The 17049-nt window shown below is 35.7% G+C and overlaps 1 protein-coding gene across 3 annotated transcripts in view; it reads right to left on the minus strand.

The window, feature by feature from the left end:
• LOC145248143 (hyccin-like) overlaps positions 1-17049 on the minus strand; it is a 710814-nt gene that overhangs the window by 22172 nt on the left and 671593 nt on the right. The window lies entirely within an intron of this gene.

Consider the following 17049-nt stretch of genomic DNA (forward strand, 5'->3'; position numbering starts at 1 on the left):
GTTTGGAGAAGTAGTGTTCGAGACATGATGAGAGAAGCATGTGTTAGAGGTATGGGTGACGTCACAGCAGGGGCAAAAAGTGACACGTGGCCAGAGAAGGTAAAATAAACTGTTTAAATATTTAGGAAAAAATGCGTTGTTGGAAATACTAGATATAAAGGCTTTTGTTAAACAAAAAAAAAGAAAAGGTGCTTGAGTTTTTTTCCTTTCTTTCGTTTCCTTGCTATGGAGTCTAGAACATGTTGGGTGTGTTAAAATGTAACTACTCCATTAAATAAAGGGTGTTCAACGTTAAACTGTGATGTCAATTAATCACCCTTTATTTTCAAGTGTTATATTTTGGATTCCTTCATTTTAAAAAAATAAATAAATAAAAAAATAATGATTCAGAAATACATTTAGCTGGAATTGAAAAAGAAAAATGCCTTTGAAAAACTTTAGATTTGAACTAAATTTAAAAAATAAGCAGAAAAGCAAATAGGAAATAAAATGTAGCAAACAGAACCTCATTTGCATACCGACATATGACGAGTATGAACGCAAAATGCGATAAATTCAATTTCTTTGAATTGAATCTGCCCAACTTTCAGATCATGGTACACGTGGTTCTAAGGCCATTTGAAAACCACCCCGGTTAAAGGAGCCTTTTAGCTAGTTGACTGAATCAGTTCTATTCTCCTTTTTTTTTTTTGTGATAGAGATCCTTAAAGATGCTGACTTTCCACCTCTATTTTTGCCCCAAGCATTTTGGAAACAAACCATCCATTTCCAAACTCTACACTTATTTGCTCCCACTCAAGTCCCACTCCCATTTAGACATGTACCTGTTCATTTTCGATTCTAAACAATCTGGAAAACAGTCGTCAGTATATTCTTAGCTCAAAGAGTAAACGTGGTATTGTGGTGATTACTGAAGTGAAATTGATGGATGAATGATGACGGAATGAAAGAAATAGTGTGTGGACAAATGGGTAAAAAAATGTATCTCGTTAACAGTAGGATAGACAGAAGATGACCACCGACCTCCCACACCCACATTTTTTATGGCCTTGGTCCTAATTTGTAAAAATCATATTTGTTTCCTGAAAGAAAAAGACTGATCAATCCTACACACGGCTAATTGTTCTATGATTAATCATGACGAATTACTAACAACACGGTAGTTTGCAAAACTTTTGTCAACAAGCTGATGCTGGTTACAATACGATTCGGTTCTTTGGTTGTTTTGTTTTACGGCTGTTAAGTGTTGAGACATTATGTTGAACAAAGATGGCGGCCAAGAATCAGCGCAGTCCCGATACTGAGTGTGAAGTAATTGCAAGTAACAAAGATGGCGGCCAAGAATCAAATGCGGTTCGTGACATAGCCACCGGCGAACTGACTGAATCCAAAATTCAACAATTTTTAAAGTAACTTAGGAAGATTTTCATTGGTTGATTACCACAACCGGTGATTATAAAAATGATTGGCGAAATCATTGTTGTCATACCCCCTTTAGGAGTCAAAAATATTCCTCAGTGGCATATAAATCCTTTTCGTGCCGAATTAGGTGATTTTGGGAAAAGTTTGTACGCTTTAAAAGTTCTTTAGATCTCCATATATTTATTAATGGTGTTTTGTTTGGTTGTTTTAGAGAAGATAATTGTTGATTTTTTTAATTTTGAGTTTTGACTTTGCAAAACCTCACTGGATTTTGCAAAGGAAAATGAAAAAGAAAAAAAAAAAACACTAACATCATCGTTTGGTGCATTTTAGGTCAGGAAGCCAATATTTTAAGACAGTCTGATCTGGAAGCAACAATTATTCAGCTGGTGCGTAACCTTCGTGTGCTAGAATAAAAACCCTGAAAATGCTTATAGTTCTTGAGATGGAGGAATGTTGCAAAATCATTGATAAAATATTACAAAATGGATTGATTTTCTCTGATGCCTAATATTTTTTTAATTTCTTTCTTTTCTTTTTCTTCTCCTTTTTTTTTTTTTTTTAAAAAAACTCTTTTTCACCCCAAACAAAGCATATGGCCACTTGGAATGGAAAGGGGCTACTATTTGGGATTGTGTCTATCAGAGGACTGTGGGGAGTTGAGCAGCGAGATATATAGTCACAAAACATTTAAACTTCTGCAAGTTAGTGCAATAAGAGAAGCAGAAAATAGGTGAAATTCCAAAGTGTAGCATCCAAAGAGAAGAAATTGGTTAGGATAGAAGACATTCAAGCATTCAAGGACCTCTATAGTAAAAGGGTGGGATTTGGATATTTGTTGGGTTAGTCAAGAGTATGAACGTTAAGGGAGCACAGTTGCTTCTTTTTTTTTTTTTTTTTAAATCAATTTTCACCCCAAACAAGGCACAGTGCCACTTGGAAGCAAGGGGCTATTATCGCAGTTGCAGGGATACTATGAAGGGAGATGAGTAGCAAGATGTCTGTTCACATTACACTTGAACTTCTGCATGTCAGTACAGTTGGGAAAACAGAATACCGGAAGGGAGTTCCAAAGTCTAGCAGTTCTGGGGGAAGAAACTATTGGAGTAGAAGGCTTTCTTACACCTAGGGATTTTATTGTGTAGGGGGTGGGATTTAGCTGCTTGTTGGGTTTGTCAGGGGAATTTATGCCAAGGAGGTACAAGGGCTTGTACTTCGTCAGAGCATTCACCATTAAAATACTTGTAGAACAGGCAGAGGGTGTAACATTTCGTCGATGGGACAGAGGATTAAGCTTAGATGACAGTTCAGGATCTATCAGGTTGGCGATTCTCTTTTGAACCCTGTTCAGGAGCGAGAGACTAGTCACAGATGCACCAGCCCAACAATACTCCATATATGGGCGAATAGTGGCCTTATAGAGGTACAGGATACTTTCAGGTGTAAGTAGCTTTCGAGCAAGGTAGAGAGAGCCCACTTTCTTCACAGCAGCCTTGGCAATGCTCTCAATGTATCTGTTCCAACATGTTCACTGTAAACGTTAGGCAGAGGGGTTTAAAAGAAGTACTTTCATGAAATAGCACAGTAGACAAAGTCCACCTTTTTGTAAGCAGCCTCCTTAATATATGTCATTTATTTATTTACATGATCTTACTCTCCATCTACTTCCCTCTTCCCACCATCTAAAACACTCAATTTGCAAACAAACAACGTTATCAAAGTTCTTGTACAGGCTGACTCATAAAAATGCCACTCATGGAATCTCTATCTCTACAATTATATAAATGCAACTTTGTGTGTGTGTGTGTGTGTGTGTGTGTGTGTGTGTGTGTGTGTGTGTGTGTGTGTGTGTGTGTTCCTTATAGACTCTGAAACAGCTGAAAAGTTTCTTTAAAATTTATAGAACTTTAGTGTATAAATCTGGGAGTGATCTTAAGTTTTGTCTCAGAATACCCCTGATAATTATCGATAATCAAAACTGTTATTTTAATTCATCTATCATCGGTAAAGCCATTTTTTCCATGTCGCCGCTTAGCAACAATGTTAGAACAACGGGCTGTGAAAATTCTACTGTGGGTAAGTTATTAGTGTGTTTATCTTCTTTTTTTTTTTTTGCATGACGTGGTTTGTAGGTTCAAACTCCACACGTAAATTTTTTAATTTTTTTTTTTATTAACTGTAAAGAATTTTATAAGACTTGAAAATTTATGGATTTTTTTTTGTTTTTTATTTTTTTTTTGCATGACGTGGTCTGTAAGTTCAACCCCTGCACGTAAATCTTTTAATGTTTTTTTTTTCCTTAACTGAAAAGAAGTTTATATAAAATAATTTTATAAAAGAAACAGTAGGTTCTCTAGATTGAAATGTAGAATAACATATATTTTGGACCAAGTTACTGCATGGAAGCATTTGAAGCTTCCTCTCGGATGATTTCACGGATTTCGATGACAATAAAAAATATTGAAGCGTGAAATATTCGTTGCTCATCATTCAATCCCGGGCAACGTCGGGTCTACCTGCTAGTCATTAATAAAATCCACAATCATATCTGCAATCCAACCGTATTTCATACAAATAAACTCCAGTTTATGTCTGACTTTTCCACCAAGTTTTAATCTAGACCATCAAATTACGTTTCTGAATTTTTGACATGAGGATTAGTTATTCATATAATTTGGATTCTTTGAACTATTGTTTTCATCTTCAGTGTCATTTTCACTACGTTTCGGTCGATGTAACCTCCGACCTTCTTCAGGTGCATCTTGTCGAACTCGGGAATTTGGACAGAATTTTGAATGAAACCCTTTATTTACATCACAAGAATAGTATGCTCTTGTTCCGTCAGCCATAACTGACCCTCTATCCAGTCAGTCAACGATAATGTAAGGCGTGCAATTGTTCATGGCAGTTGCACATTCTTCTATTTACACTATTTTGTAAGTTCAGGAATAATCTAAGTATTTTTTGATTAACATTATCTTCTATATTAATCCACAGATGGAAAAAAAATGGAGGATGATATCCAGTGAAAGTAAATCTTACTTAAGATTGAACATTCTACTTGTGAGACAATCATCAAAGTGTCCCCACATATCATTAAGCGGTCATAAAAACAAAGACTGTTGGACAATCATGACTGAAACTTGGTGGGCAAGTCAAATATAGAGCAAAGTTTATTTTTACCAACTATAGTTGCATTGCAGAAAGGGTTATGAATTTTATTATCGATTCCATGGGTGGGAGTTTTTTTTTTTTTTTTTGGAGGGGGGTCACGCTATAGCATTTATTGTCGACTGTGATTGCCCTCATTAATTCAAAAATATTCTTGGACAGTTTTCGTAGAGATTATCTTTGAAATAATTCTTCAGAAATCAAAGGTGTAGTACATGGCCCGTGAGTGTGAAGACAACTTAGGATCAAATTTCCTACTGATGAGACGATCACCAATGTGTCCCCAACTATGATGGAACGATTATAAAACAAAGACTATTATACATATGTGACTGAAACGTGGTAGGAAAGTCAGAAATAAACTGAAGTTTATTTGCATCAATAATGGTTGGATTGCAGAAAGAATTGTAAATTTTATTAACTGGCAGAGAAACCCAACGTTGCCCCAGATAGAATGTTGATCAATGAATGTTTCACACTCCCAGATTTTTATTGTCATCGAAGTTGGTGAAATCACTCATTTTTCAATCAAATCAATTGATTGCCTGCTCTAGTTGAGGGCCCATCGCTGTGCACCAGGAGAAAGCTTCACATGCCTTTCTGCAATGACTTGGTCCACAATTCATTGTAGTCTACATTGCACTGTAGAGAGCCTACTGTTGATTTTATAAAATTACTTTTTTATAAATATACAGCTCGAATTTAAGTTTAAAATGAAAAAGTCAGGTATCATGGTGCAATTGTGCTCTAAACAGAAGCATTCATTTCGAATGCACCCCTGTCATATCAAAGAACCTACTGTTGATTTTATATGTCGGAACTTCCAGCTTGTGTGGTAATATAACTTCTCAAATGCACTTGTGATGTTAGGCTGTGTAAGGTGTTAACTTTGGTCAAAATCGCCTGTACTTCCTTTCATCAGATTATTTCGATTATTTATCAAAGAGATTTCGATACAAAACCTATCTAAAACACTGCCAGGTACATAAAGTACCTTCATGTGAAATTTCATAAAAAGTCAGCCCAGTCATTTTCGAATCCACAGAGGACAAACTCACACGCAGACAAACTCACACGCAGACAAACTCACTCGCAGACAAACTCACACGCAGACAAACTCACACACAGACAAAGTTCCTTGTATATAATAGTAAAGACTTCTTGGGTGGCATTTTTTATGGGTCACACTGTATAATAATGGGAATGTTCCCAGCTTATGGTAAGCACCTTAGTTTATATAGACATAAAATAATGGTTTTTGGTCTCACAAACTTTTCGTTCTTCCTTTCTTAAAAAAAAAAAAAATTTAATGTGCAATATATTAAAATTAATTATAATTGATATGCTTGTTTTCTCAAAAATTAAAAAATAATTTTTTTTTTTTTTCTTCAGCCATGACTCAAGTATTTGCTGCAGACAATCTCATTTTATCTTTGCTGTGATTGACGCAGTTTTTGCATGAGCAAATGTCTCTGGTCAGTTGCCCATGTTGTTTTAGGCCGAGAGGAATAATTAATTTTTTTTTCTTTTTTGTTTTTACCCAAGTTGAAGCAATAAATATTTCTGTCTATTTGTACAAAAACAACAAAAAAAAAAAAAAAAAAAAAAAAAATTTTCTTGTTCGTATCTTGTCTAGGTTAATATGACCGAGAGGAGAGAAATCAGAACAAACGTTAAGGGCTGGAGCAGCAAAAGGAAGTAGAAAAATATAAACCTCTATCCCCCCCCCCCTCCTACTTTTTAATAAAAATTTAGGTAAAAGAAAAAACATATCAATGTCACGAAGAGGACAAAGAAATAAATTCAAATTAATAAATACAAGTCTTAGTGATTCTCGTTTGAAAGTTAGTTTCAATAAAGTTGTGTGATCTTTTCCGCCTACGTTTTTTTCTAATTGACTTTCCGTAGTGCTCCTTCTTCCAATTCAACCTTCCGTTCCTTCCAGGCCCCTTTTATGTGCCTGGTATTGTCTCATTTGCACAGAAATGGCGAGAATCTGCGTTACTCACGCGTGATCCTAAAGCACAAAAGCAACGGTCAGTCGCCATTTTTTTTTTTTTTTTTGCCAAGCGACTGAACCCTACAAAGCACACACACATACACACACAAAGTCAGGTAAGTTACAATTTTCCCTACAATGATTCAAACTCAAATTTGAAATAGCATTTTTAGATGTGTCTAAAAACAAGCCTCTCTTCTGATCTAGTCCAAATGTTCACAGACAAGTCTCTCTTCTGATCTGGTCCAAATGTCCACAGACAAGTCTCTCTTCTGATCTGGTCCAAATGTCCACAGACAAGCCTCTCTTCTGATCAGATTATGACTGTCTCTGACAACAAGCATTGTGTCTCAACATTCAATAACACACGAACGATTGATATAAAACATACAAGCCAAATGAAATATGTATACAAGGACGGGTTTATTTTAAGATATGTCCATTCAATATATTCAATTATTGGTAAAAAAAAATCTATTTCTATATATTACTAAAACTCTGAGAATCTTGCTATTTGTTACCGTGCACACTTGATGATGTCATCACAATGACGACATCACTAAAGAAAATGACATCCAAGATGAGGAATAGCTAGACACATTCTGGTTTAACGTTTATTCCTCTAGATCTGGTGTGTTTGTTTTTGTCTTGTTTTATTTTACAAGCAAGTCACCACTTATCAAGGCCGGAAGGCTACCTGAGGATAAGGGTTAATGAGCCTTACGTGGTCACTGAGATAACAGCTTAGTGATCAATGATGATGGAAGTTGGGTAAAATTTGATTAATTAATGGTGTGAGACATCAAAAACTTGTTTATATTTGACTTGAAGATGACCATGTTGTAGTCAGTTGGAAAGCATGCAAGTGGAAACGAGTTCCACAGGCGGGCCGTTCTAGGAAAGAAGCTTTGCTCATGAAATCTGCATTATATCGATGCATATGAACAGGCAGCGGCTCTTCACCATACACATAGACGATCGTTCACTATGGAGCAGATATATTTTGTGCTTGAGATAATGCACTGCAGATTCGTCAAGAGGTGATAGCGAAGGCAGAGCACGAAAAGCAGAGCAGCAACAATCGTCATCCCCTATTTGGACATCAAAAGGTTCCGCAGCGACTATCGTCCAGCAAAACAACCGGCTTTACCACTGTCGCAGGCCTCGGCCAAACAACACCATCATTATTCCAGCGTCTGTAGAATGAGTCAAGCAAAGACAAAAACAACAAAGCTCTTCCAGCACTGAGTGAAGACCGCTCAGTAGGCGCTAAACTCTCTTACAAAGAATGGGTAACACTCAACTGGACCTAAGCGAAAATTGCCAAAACATGGGACAACCTGCACAATCGGGGCAATGTACAGGGCACTCGGTGTCTCTGTGGCATTGACGTGTAGACTATTGCACACATCCTCATAGAGTGTCCCCTAAGCAAAGTAAGCTTTGATGCAGACCTGGGAGATGCCTCGGACACTGCCCAACAATAGATCTAGAGATGGAATGAAACGCTATGATAAGATAAAATTTGAATGCATGGAAACCAACTAAGTATATCACAAATAGACCATTGTTGAAAGGCACTAGATCTCTACCTTCGGCCTTTAATATTTATTTAGAAGTGGCTTACTATCATCAGTAGACGATATTCATCAAATCAGAGAGAGATGGTCAGGATGAACTTTGACCTTTAGGGTCAGGGATCGTCTGTGAGACAAATGTCTACACCTTTAAAAATTTAGCTGACAGAACAACAAAGAGAGAGTCATCTTTCGAGAAATTTAGACACATCTTAAAAGGTATTATTTCAAACTTAAGCAGGACAGACTGACGAAAATTCTATTTTAAGGTGATGTCATGAGTATGAATGCATCCGGGTACTTCCTCATAAGAATGTGATTGGTTGGTGTTAGGTTTGGTTTGGTTGTTTTGTTTTACGGCATATCAACCTTTTAAAGGTTATTTTATGCCAAATCCAGTTATTTTCGAAATAGTATTCATGTTGCATCCAGAAGGTTTTTATTCTTCAAGCCTTTTATATCTTCAATTGCTAGTTTGTAGTGTTTGGTTTGGTTTGGTTTGGTTTGGTTTGGTTTGGTTGTCCCCACGGGACAGAGTTAGACACCAGGGTCGTTTTGCAACGTGGAGAAAAGGACCAAAAATTAAAAATTGTCTCAGTCGTGAAGGACTTCTCCTCCACTGACAGAGAACAAGAAATTGAAGTGCAGCATCTGAATAACAGATACTACACTGTGATCTCGGCCCAAATTTTTATCATTTTTGTTCCCTGCCTTGCAAAACATGAATAAGTTTTGCAATGGGAGAAGGAAAAGGGTTACAGTATTAATGTTTGGTACATTTTAAGTTAGGAAACCAGTCAGGAAGTGGAGGAGATAGGAAGAGAAAGGGGAAATGAGAAAAAGGAAAACTGGGAAAAGGTGGGTTGTTTCTGTTTTCGCAGAACATAAGTTTTGCAAAAGGAAGTAGAAAAACAAAGGCATCAATGTTAGGTGCATTTCGTCTCAGAAAGCCAATATCTTCAGATAGCCTGATCTGGTAGCACCAGTTGTTAGGGTTAGGAAGTAAGTTAAGTCAGTGCTAATTTTTTTTATCAAGAGGAAAAACTAATAAGTCAGATATTAAAACAAATAAATATTAAAACATATATAGAAAATGAGGGTGAGCTGTTTTAATAATGAAGAAATAGAGAAGGATATATTTATTTAGAATATTAACAAAGTGCTTAAAAGGAAGGCGGTATATTAGTGTAATGAATTTGAATACATCCGGGTTTTTTCCTCACAAGAATATGATTGGCTGGTGCAAGCCAAAAATATGAACATGCATAGTAGCCTGAGAGAAATGTTAAAAGATACGTCGAAAGCCTAAGCATATTACCAGCTACAACTATGAACAAACGTTCATTAAGGTGACTTACTAGATTGTATTACTCGATTTTTGTAGCCAAGAACCCTCAGCTACTTTATTTCTTAATATTTTTACACGGCAGTCCTATTTATCAAAGCCTGTAGGCTACTCGAGGATAAGGATTAATGAGTGTAAGGTGGTCAGTGAGACAACAGCATAGTGATCCGTAGTGGTGAAAATTGGGTAGAATTTAATTATTTAAGGAGACGGTTCAACAAGAACTTGTTTACATTGGACTTGAAGTGAACCATGTTGCAGTCAGCTGGAAAGCAAGCCCACAGTACAGATTTCCACAGACAGGTAGTTCTAGGCAAGAAGTTTTATTCATAGAACTTACATTTCAATTTAGGCACTAATAGATAGTATTCATTTCTGGGGATGCATCATAAACATAAGTTTGAAAGGCTGACAAAAACGCAACGTGACAGACCGACGATGATCATATTTTAAAATCAAGCATGAGAGACTGACTGATCAACTGGCAAATTAACAGCTCACACAGAGATACGAAGACGCATCCGACAAAAGCTATTGAAAATCGAAAACCAAGTTGTTCAGCTGAGTATCCGTGCACTCAACATACACCGGTGCGTTACACAAGTGTGCGTATGTGCATGTACGCTTGCTAACCGAGACCGAGAAACAGCTGAGCTGTAAACATGCCAAATTGTCCCAGGTCGAACGTGTGTGCAGTTGCGATGCACCACGGGGAAAGAGGGAAGGAAAGATGCAAAAGAATGGGATGGAAATCCTGAACGAGAAAGCAGCGGAAAGGAAGCGGCGGTACTGCATGCAGCAGCAACTGCAGAGCAAGACTGCAGCTCTACCTCTATTTTGAATCCAGCATCCATCGACTTTTCCTTCTCGTCTCTCTCTTTTAACTTTCTATATTATATTTCTCTTAGTCTGCATGTTTATCTTTCTGTCCGTTTCATTTTTTTCTTAGAAAGCAGTGAGCCAATCTGGATGAAAGCTTATACGAACTTTTGTTATGATAAGGTGCAGCGAACTAAGTATTAAGGATGATGTGCAGTGAGAAATTAAGAGAGATTAGTCACCACAATACCACATTTACTCAAGTTTTCTCAGAAATATACAAGCTGATCTGGCTAAAATTTTGTATGGACATTTGCTATAAGGTGCAGCGAATTAAGTATCATGGCATCTGTTCAATGCACAGCTAAGAATTAATAGGGATTAGTATTTAATGCACAAATGAGCACAAACTTAACTATTTTCAACCATCGATTTGGAATCAAATACTCATTCTATTTTGACAGTTATAACTTTCGCCTGTTTTTTATTTGCTAAAAGGTTTAGTTTCTTCCTATTTCATATGAACCTTTGTGTTTGTGTGTATTTAACTAAAACTTAGTTAATCAACGTTTGCTTTCGATTACACAAAATACATGTTAAAATATTCCTCAGTTTGCAGATTCAATGATATTTGAAAAAAAAAAAACATTGTTCTAATTATCAGTATTCATCATGACTTCCATTCAGTGTTGAGAGACAATGAATACTCCTTGTAAGGTTGATGTGCATGTAATTGCGAAGCAAGGGTTGCATAATCTCAACCATGCCCCTCCTGAATCAGCACTGCTTGATTCCAGAACCAAGGAGAGGTCTAGGACGACTGGAAACAATACTGATACAGGCAGAGAGCACGTTCAGTACCTGGTATTCACAAATGGTCTCTCATTTAGTACTGACGAGGCTCAACATTACTTAACTTTAGTTATCTAACGGGACCTGGTGTTTCAATATGATTATACAGGGTGTTCCAAAATGTTTGACCCCATTTCGTAGGCCAATAATTTTGACAATTTTCATTGGAATGGCCTCAAATTTTCACAGCTTGTGTAGAAACGTTTCAAGTTTTTGTGTGTAACATTTGGCATTTCTATCTTTTCAGGTTAAGAAATGCCATTCACTTCAAAAGAAAAGGCATTTTGCATGTTAGAGTATGCTCGGACTCAGTCACCGAAGACAGTGCAGCGTGCCTTCTTCACAAATTTTACAAAGAAGGCACAAATAACAAAACAAATTAGGACTTAGCGACAAAAATTTCAAGAAAAGGTGCTGCTTATGCATACCTAAATCGCCAATTGCTTCCAAATTGACTAATTGATCAATTCATAGAGAATGAAGATGAAATGATGGACTTAATCATTTTTTTTTTTTTTTTTTTTTTGAATGGTGCAGAACTCAAATTTACATCTGTTAAGGCCTAAAACTGCACCGTTTATTTATTTTCACCAGGATTTGTCGTCCCCTGGGGACTTTTGGGGCTAAATGGGGGTGGGGGGAATGCTGCACTTAGTCATTTTTTTATGCCTCGTTCACTGTGTACCATGCATGCTTCACTTATTTAAAGTTAAATTCAAGTTTCACGATATTTTTATTAAATTGTTAGGTGGAAGTACAAGATAGTTACAAAACACCCTTCCTTCCTCATGTTAAGAACGGCTTTCAAAATAATAAGAATATTTGATAAAAAAGCGAGTCAAACAGAAAAAAATGCTTCTTTAAGTTAAAAGAAAAAAAAATATTTGTTTTTTTTTAATTGTAAATGTTTACTAAAATAATGATAATAAGAAATCAATATCTATATATTGATAACGTACGTACATATGTTATATAGTTATAATTATTATTAGACGAATTTACCACTTGTGCGTATGTTACGTGAGTTCTTATTAGTAAAGATACGAGTCTTAGTGAGAGTTTGTCTTATTACAGAGAGGGATGTTGAAAGATGTTGTAAGAGACTTAGAGAGATTGTTCATGTTAGGAGAGATTCTTATATATTAAATGTTCATTCCTTAGATGTGTAGATTGGAAGAAGAAAGCTCTTTGAGTGAAGGGGACAGTGTTCACTGTTCAGACATTGTGTAGACATGATGATGTTGAGACGTGTATGTAAAGACATTTTATAACACAAATATATAATACAATTTCACTTTACCTTTTTGTAAGAATCATAAGACAAGACGAGCTTTACAAAACACATGATGGTTTATTTCGTCACGACCGGCCGTGTTTCCATCACCAAGAATTCAAAGTCTCACATTTTAGTTTCAAAGTGACGTCTCGCTTCCTAGACGACTGACTCTCTCCGAGTTTCTTCACTGACTGTCTTCTAACTAAAGTTTTTCTCTATCCCTAGAACTTTCTATTTTCCGTGACGTCATACACATGTTAAAACATGTGCCTTCTTTCACGTGTTCTGGACATACGTGTCCAAAACTTTTCCTATTTCTCAGTAACCTATTTTTCCAATATGTTAAAAACATTATCTTATAAGCTGCACTCTTTCAATTTAAAATTTCATAACAAACTTGATAGTTCACATTTTTTTCTTGAAATATTTTATCTATATTCTAAACAACCGTTTGTTTTACATTTTTAAATTCTCACACGTAATCTATTTCTAAACCTAAATTACGAGGTCCGAATTTCGCCTATGCTATTTCATTTTACTTTTCACTAAATCTCTCTATTTTTATACTTACATGAAAAGGGGACAGCCCTTATCATGTAACACATGCGTACGTGTCTCACGGTTTTCAGATTATAAATTATTTGATCAGGAAATCCTCTTCATTAAAAAGGAGAACGGAAGGTGATAACATGCTACAAACATTAAATTAGTGCATAGAAACACTAATTTAATGCTCATAGTATATTATCATCTTCTATCCTCATTTTTTAATAAATAGGATCTCCCGATCACGAAAGACGCGATGTAAAACAAAAATTCCAATTAAAAAAATGATGTCGCTTTTGCGCCGTACGTGGAACTAAAATATAGGTTCTTGGTCTTCTAGCTAGGATCCAAGGGTAGTATCTGTTCTGTCTAAAGATGGTATAATGATATTGTGGTGCTTCCATTCGTGCCGGGCGTCCATACAATGGAAATATGTCACAGTCTCCTATAAGGGCATTGGAGATAAACCGTAATAACTAGATAACTTAGTTTTAACAAAATGGGTACAATAATATCACAGGGTCTCCATTCGTGCTGAACGTCCACAGAATGCCTAGCAGCATTATATTACATATGAAAGGTGCCACTGTGGAATTTCCACAGGTCCTACTAATATTAATCAATTATTTAATTCACCCAAATCTTGATTCGTCGATATTAAAAAAATTAAAAAAGACTTATTTTTTCAAAAAAATTAAAAAAGGTTTATTTTTTCAAAGATTTTTTAGTGAAAAACAAAAACAAAAAAGAAAAACATGCTAATCCTAAAATAGGTTTCTTTTTGTTCTTAGCATCCCAGATTGCTCAAATGACGTGCCTAAATATCACACAAAGAGAGAATGAGCAGGAGCAGTTGTCGTGCCATAATCTGTCGTACATAATTAGTAAAACCAATGATAGTGTCGTTGTTGTTGAATTAGTTTTACAAATAAAACTTAATTACTTTCGAACATATATATATATATATATATATATATATATATATATATATATATATATATAAATTGTTTGTTTTTTGCTAATTAAAATATGAGACCTTTTTTCTTTTTTTTTTTTAGTTTTACTTCAATTCAAGAATTGGTTCAACAGTGTAATAGGGATCGTTATTTTGTTTTCTCTCATTTTGATTGATACTCATTCACATTTTGGTTGGTTGTTTTACAGCATATCAACCCTTTTCGGGTTATTTAATGCCGAATCCAATGATTTTGAAGAAAAATCTTTTTAATAGAATATATTTGTTGTTTTCACGTCGGTTTCTATTTAACCCATAGTTGGGACCCTAACAGGTACTACCACTCCGGATCAGAGTGGACCTGGGAGCAATGGTAATTAAAGGGTGACTCCACACTCCCCAAAGCCCACAAGCTGGGTCCTCACCACTGGATATAGTTTAAGGTCATATCCAGGACCCCCATTGAGGGACTTTTACCCTCTGCAGGGGGGCAGTCGGCGTATTCTAATGCCCCACCGACAGGGCCACATTCATATTTTGGATAAAATTAATTGGTGGTCTTAATTTTATTTTTAATCCTGAAATAAAATTCAAATTTACTTTTTCAAAATGTCGAGAATATAACTCCAAGTTTTGCTAACAGCCTTTTAATTTAATTTAAAGAATTTTTTTTCTTCCTTGCACAAAAATAACTTTATTGCTTTATAGTTTTATTACAAGTAAGAACAAGTATTGATGATTTCTACCTATATATAACTAGCAGGGTGAGTCCGGCGTTGCCCGGTCGTAAAAAAAAAGAAAGAGACTTGGGTACCATCAGCTAGAGAGTGAAACAGAAAGCCAAAAAAAAAAAAAAGAAAATTGATGTGTGCTTGCTTGGCACGAACTCGCATAACTTAAGTTAATAAGCGAACGCGTTATTGATAGGCCCAGTAGGATACAGATGTTATAACATTGCAAATTTAGCTTTTTAAAATGAGAGAACATAACGACGGTTCGTGCATGCACGGTTTTCCCTTTCTATAACAGTGTGTATGTATGTATGTAACATAGTGCAAACACGCGTATGCAAATGCATGCAAAATTACGTCATCAGTAGGGAAAAATAAAGACTTTACAAAGGGGATCATGTTAGAGAAAAGAAAGAACGTTCGAGATCATGTTAGAGGCGTGGGAAATGTTCGGAATCACATGAGTGACGTCACGGCCATAACAATGAGGAAATAAATGTTGTTGTTATAAAGAAAAGGGACTCCAAAACGATTGGGCTGATTTTTATGAAATTTCACACAAATGTACTTTATGTGTCTGGGAGTGTTCTTATATAAGTTCGGTATTGGAATACCCCAGATAAGTATCGAAAATCGATAATCGAAAAAAATTCAATTAAAGAAGGAACAATCCAATTTAGACCAAAGTTAACACTTTTATACAACCTAACATCACAAGTGCATCTGAGAACCGTACAAGCAGTAGGATCCAGCGTATACAATCAACAGTAGATTCTTTGATAAGACAGGGGTGCATTCAAAATGAATGCTTCCCTTTAGAACACAAGTGAATTTGTATTGCATTTATTTTGACTATTTTTTCAAGTCCATTATATAAAATAATTACATAAAATTTACTGCAGGTTCTCTAAAGTGCAATGTAGACGGCAATACATTGTGAACTAAGTCACTGGAGTGAGGGGAGGGGCTCTGTGAGCTTCCTCCCGGTGCACCGCAATGATTTTCCAACTCGAGCAGACAATCAATCGATTCCATTGACGAATGGGCGATTTCACTGATTTCAATGACGTCAAACATATTGGAAGTGTGGAAACATTCATTGATCCTTATTCAATCCCGGGCAACATCGAGTTCTTCTGCTAGATATAAGCGAAAAGTTTTAATGGAGTTTAATGAATTTAAAAGCAAAGATGAATTTAATGTGAAGAGGTGAAAATCTATTCATCAGGAATTTAAGAATATCAAAAGGTCGCCATTTTGTTTCAGATGACAAATTTAGTTTATATTCGTTTGAAAAAATAAAGTTTTATCAGAACGTAAAATACCATTTTATACCAAGTGTGGATTTTATCCAATATTTTTTCCCCAATTTTCTTATATTGTTCTGATCATCCTACTGAATGTCAGAGATCAATCCACTGTCTTATACATTCCAATAAAGATATTTTTTTAAAATTCTACCCGTCCCTCGAAGTACAATTGTTTGTATCTCTCCTGCACTTGGTTCACCAGGTATATTCGCCAGGTAGTTTTTGAATTTCTTTTTCAGAAGTCCGATTCCTCCTATAGTTTCTAGAAGGATGGAGACCTTACTAAGATTATATTTCTTTTCGACGAATACCAATCAAAATATGTGTTGATCGGGTGTGTTACCACTATGCTACGAAGCCTAAACTGAAATAATGTGCGATTGTTATCTGCTTAAATTTATGTCTATTTTTTTTTTCTTTTCATGGCAATAATTCTATTTCTGTATGCATTACTCCCCCTAGGAGTTTTTCGTTTTTAGGAAGAATTGTCTTCCTTACTTGCTACTCGCCCCACATGTTTATAAATATCCACATGTCTAAACCTAACTAATTATATGCGTATCTTCATTGTTTATGTATTACAGAGAAAATAGTTATCACAGGCACGTGTTTTGCCATATAGAGTTGTATTCGCCCGACGTTGCCCATGTCGAGATTCGGAAGATTTTTTTCTAAGATAAAAAGTTTTTTGAATATTTTTATTGGCACGCTTCTTGTTTATCTACTATTCCTAAATTAGTTTTCTCTTTCTACTTCTAATATATATGATGGACTCTCCTGTCGATTTCGACGTATGAACTTCTGCCACAACAATCAAGTTGCTCGGAAAGCCACACGGATGATTTGTTTATAGTAGTGACGGCTTTGTATAGAACCAACCACACTTTTTGGTATTACTGCTAACCTTTGTCGGTGCAGATGACTGCCACAGGACAGAGTATGCAGCAGAGCAGATGGTAGGTTTTTACATCAGAGAAGAACGAGAAGGATATATATATATATATATATATATATATATATATATATATATATATATATATATATAT

This window comes from Euprymna scolopes, chromosome 26 (genome assembly GCF_053919585.1).
Source record: "Euprymna scolopes isolate OS-2025 chromosome 26, ASM5391958v1, whole genome shotgun sequence".
In the NCBI taxonomy this organism is placed as follows: domain Eukaryota; kingdom Metazoa; phylum Mollusca; class Cephalopoda; order Sepiida; family Sepiolidae; genus Euprymna; species Euprymna scolopes.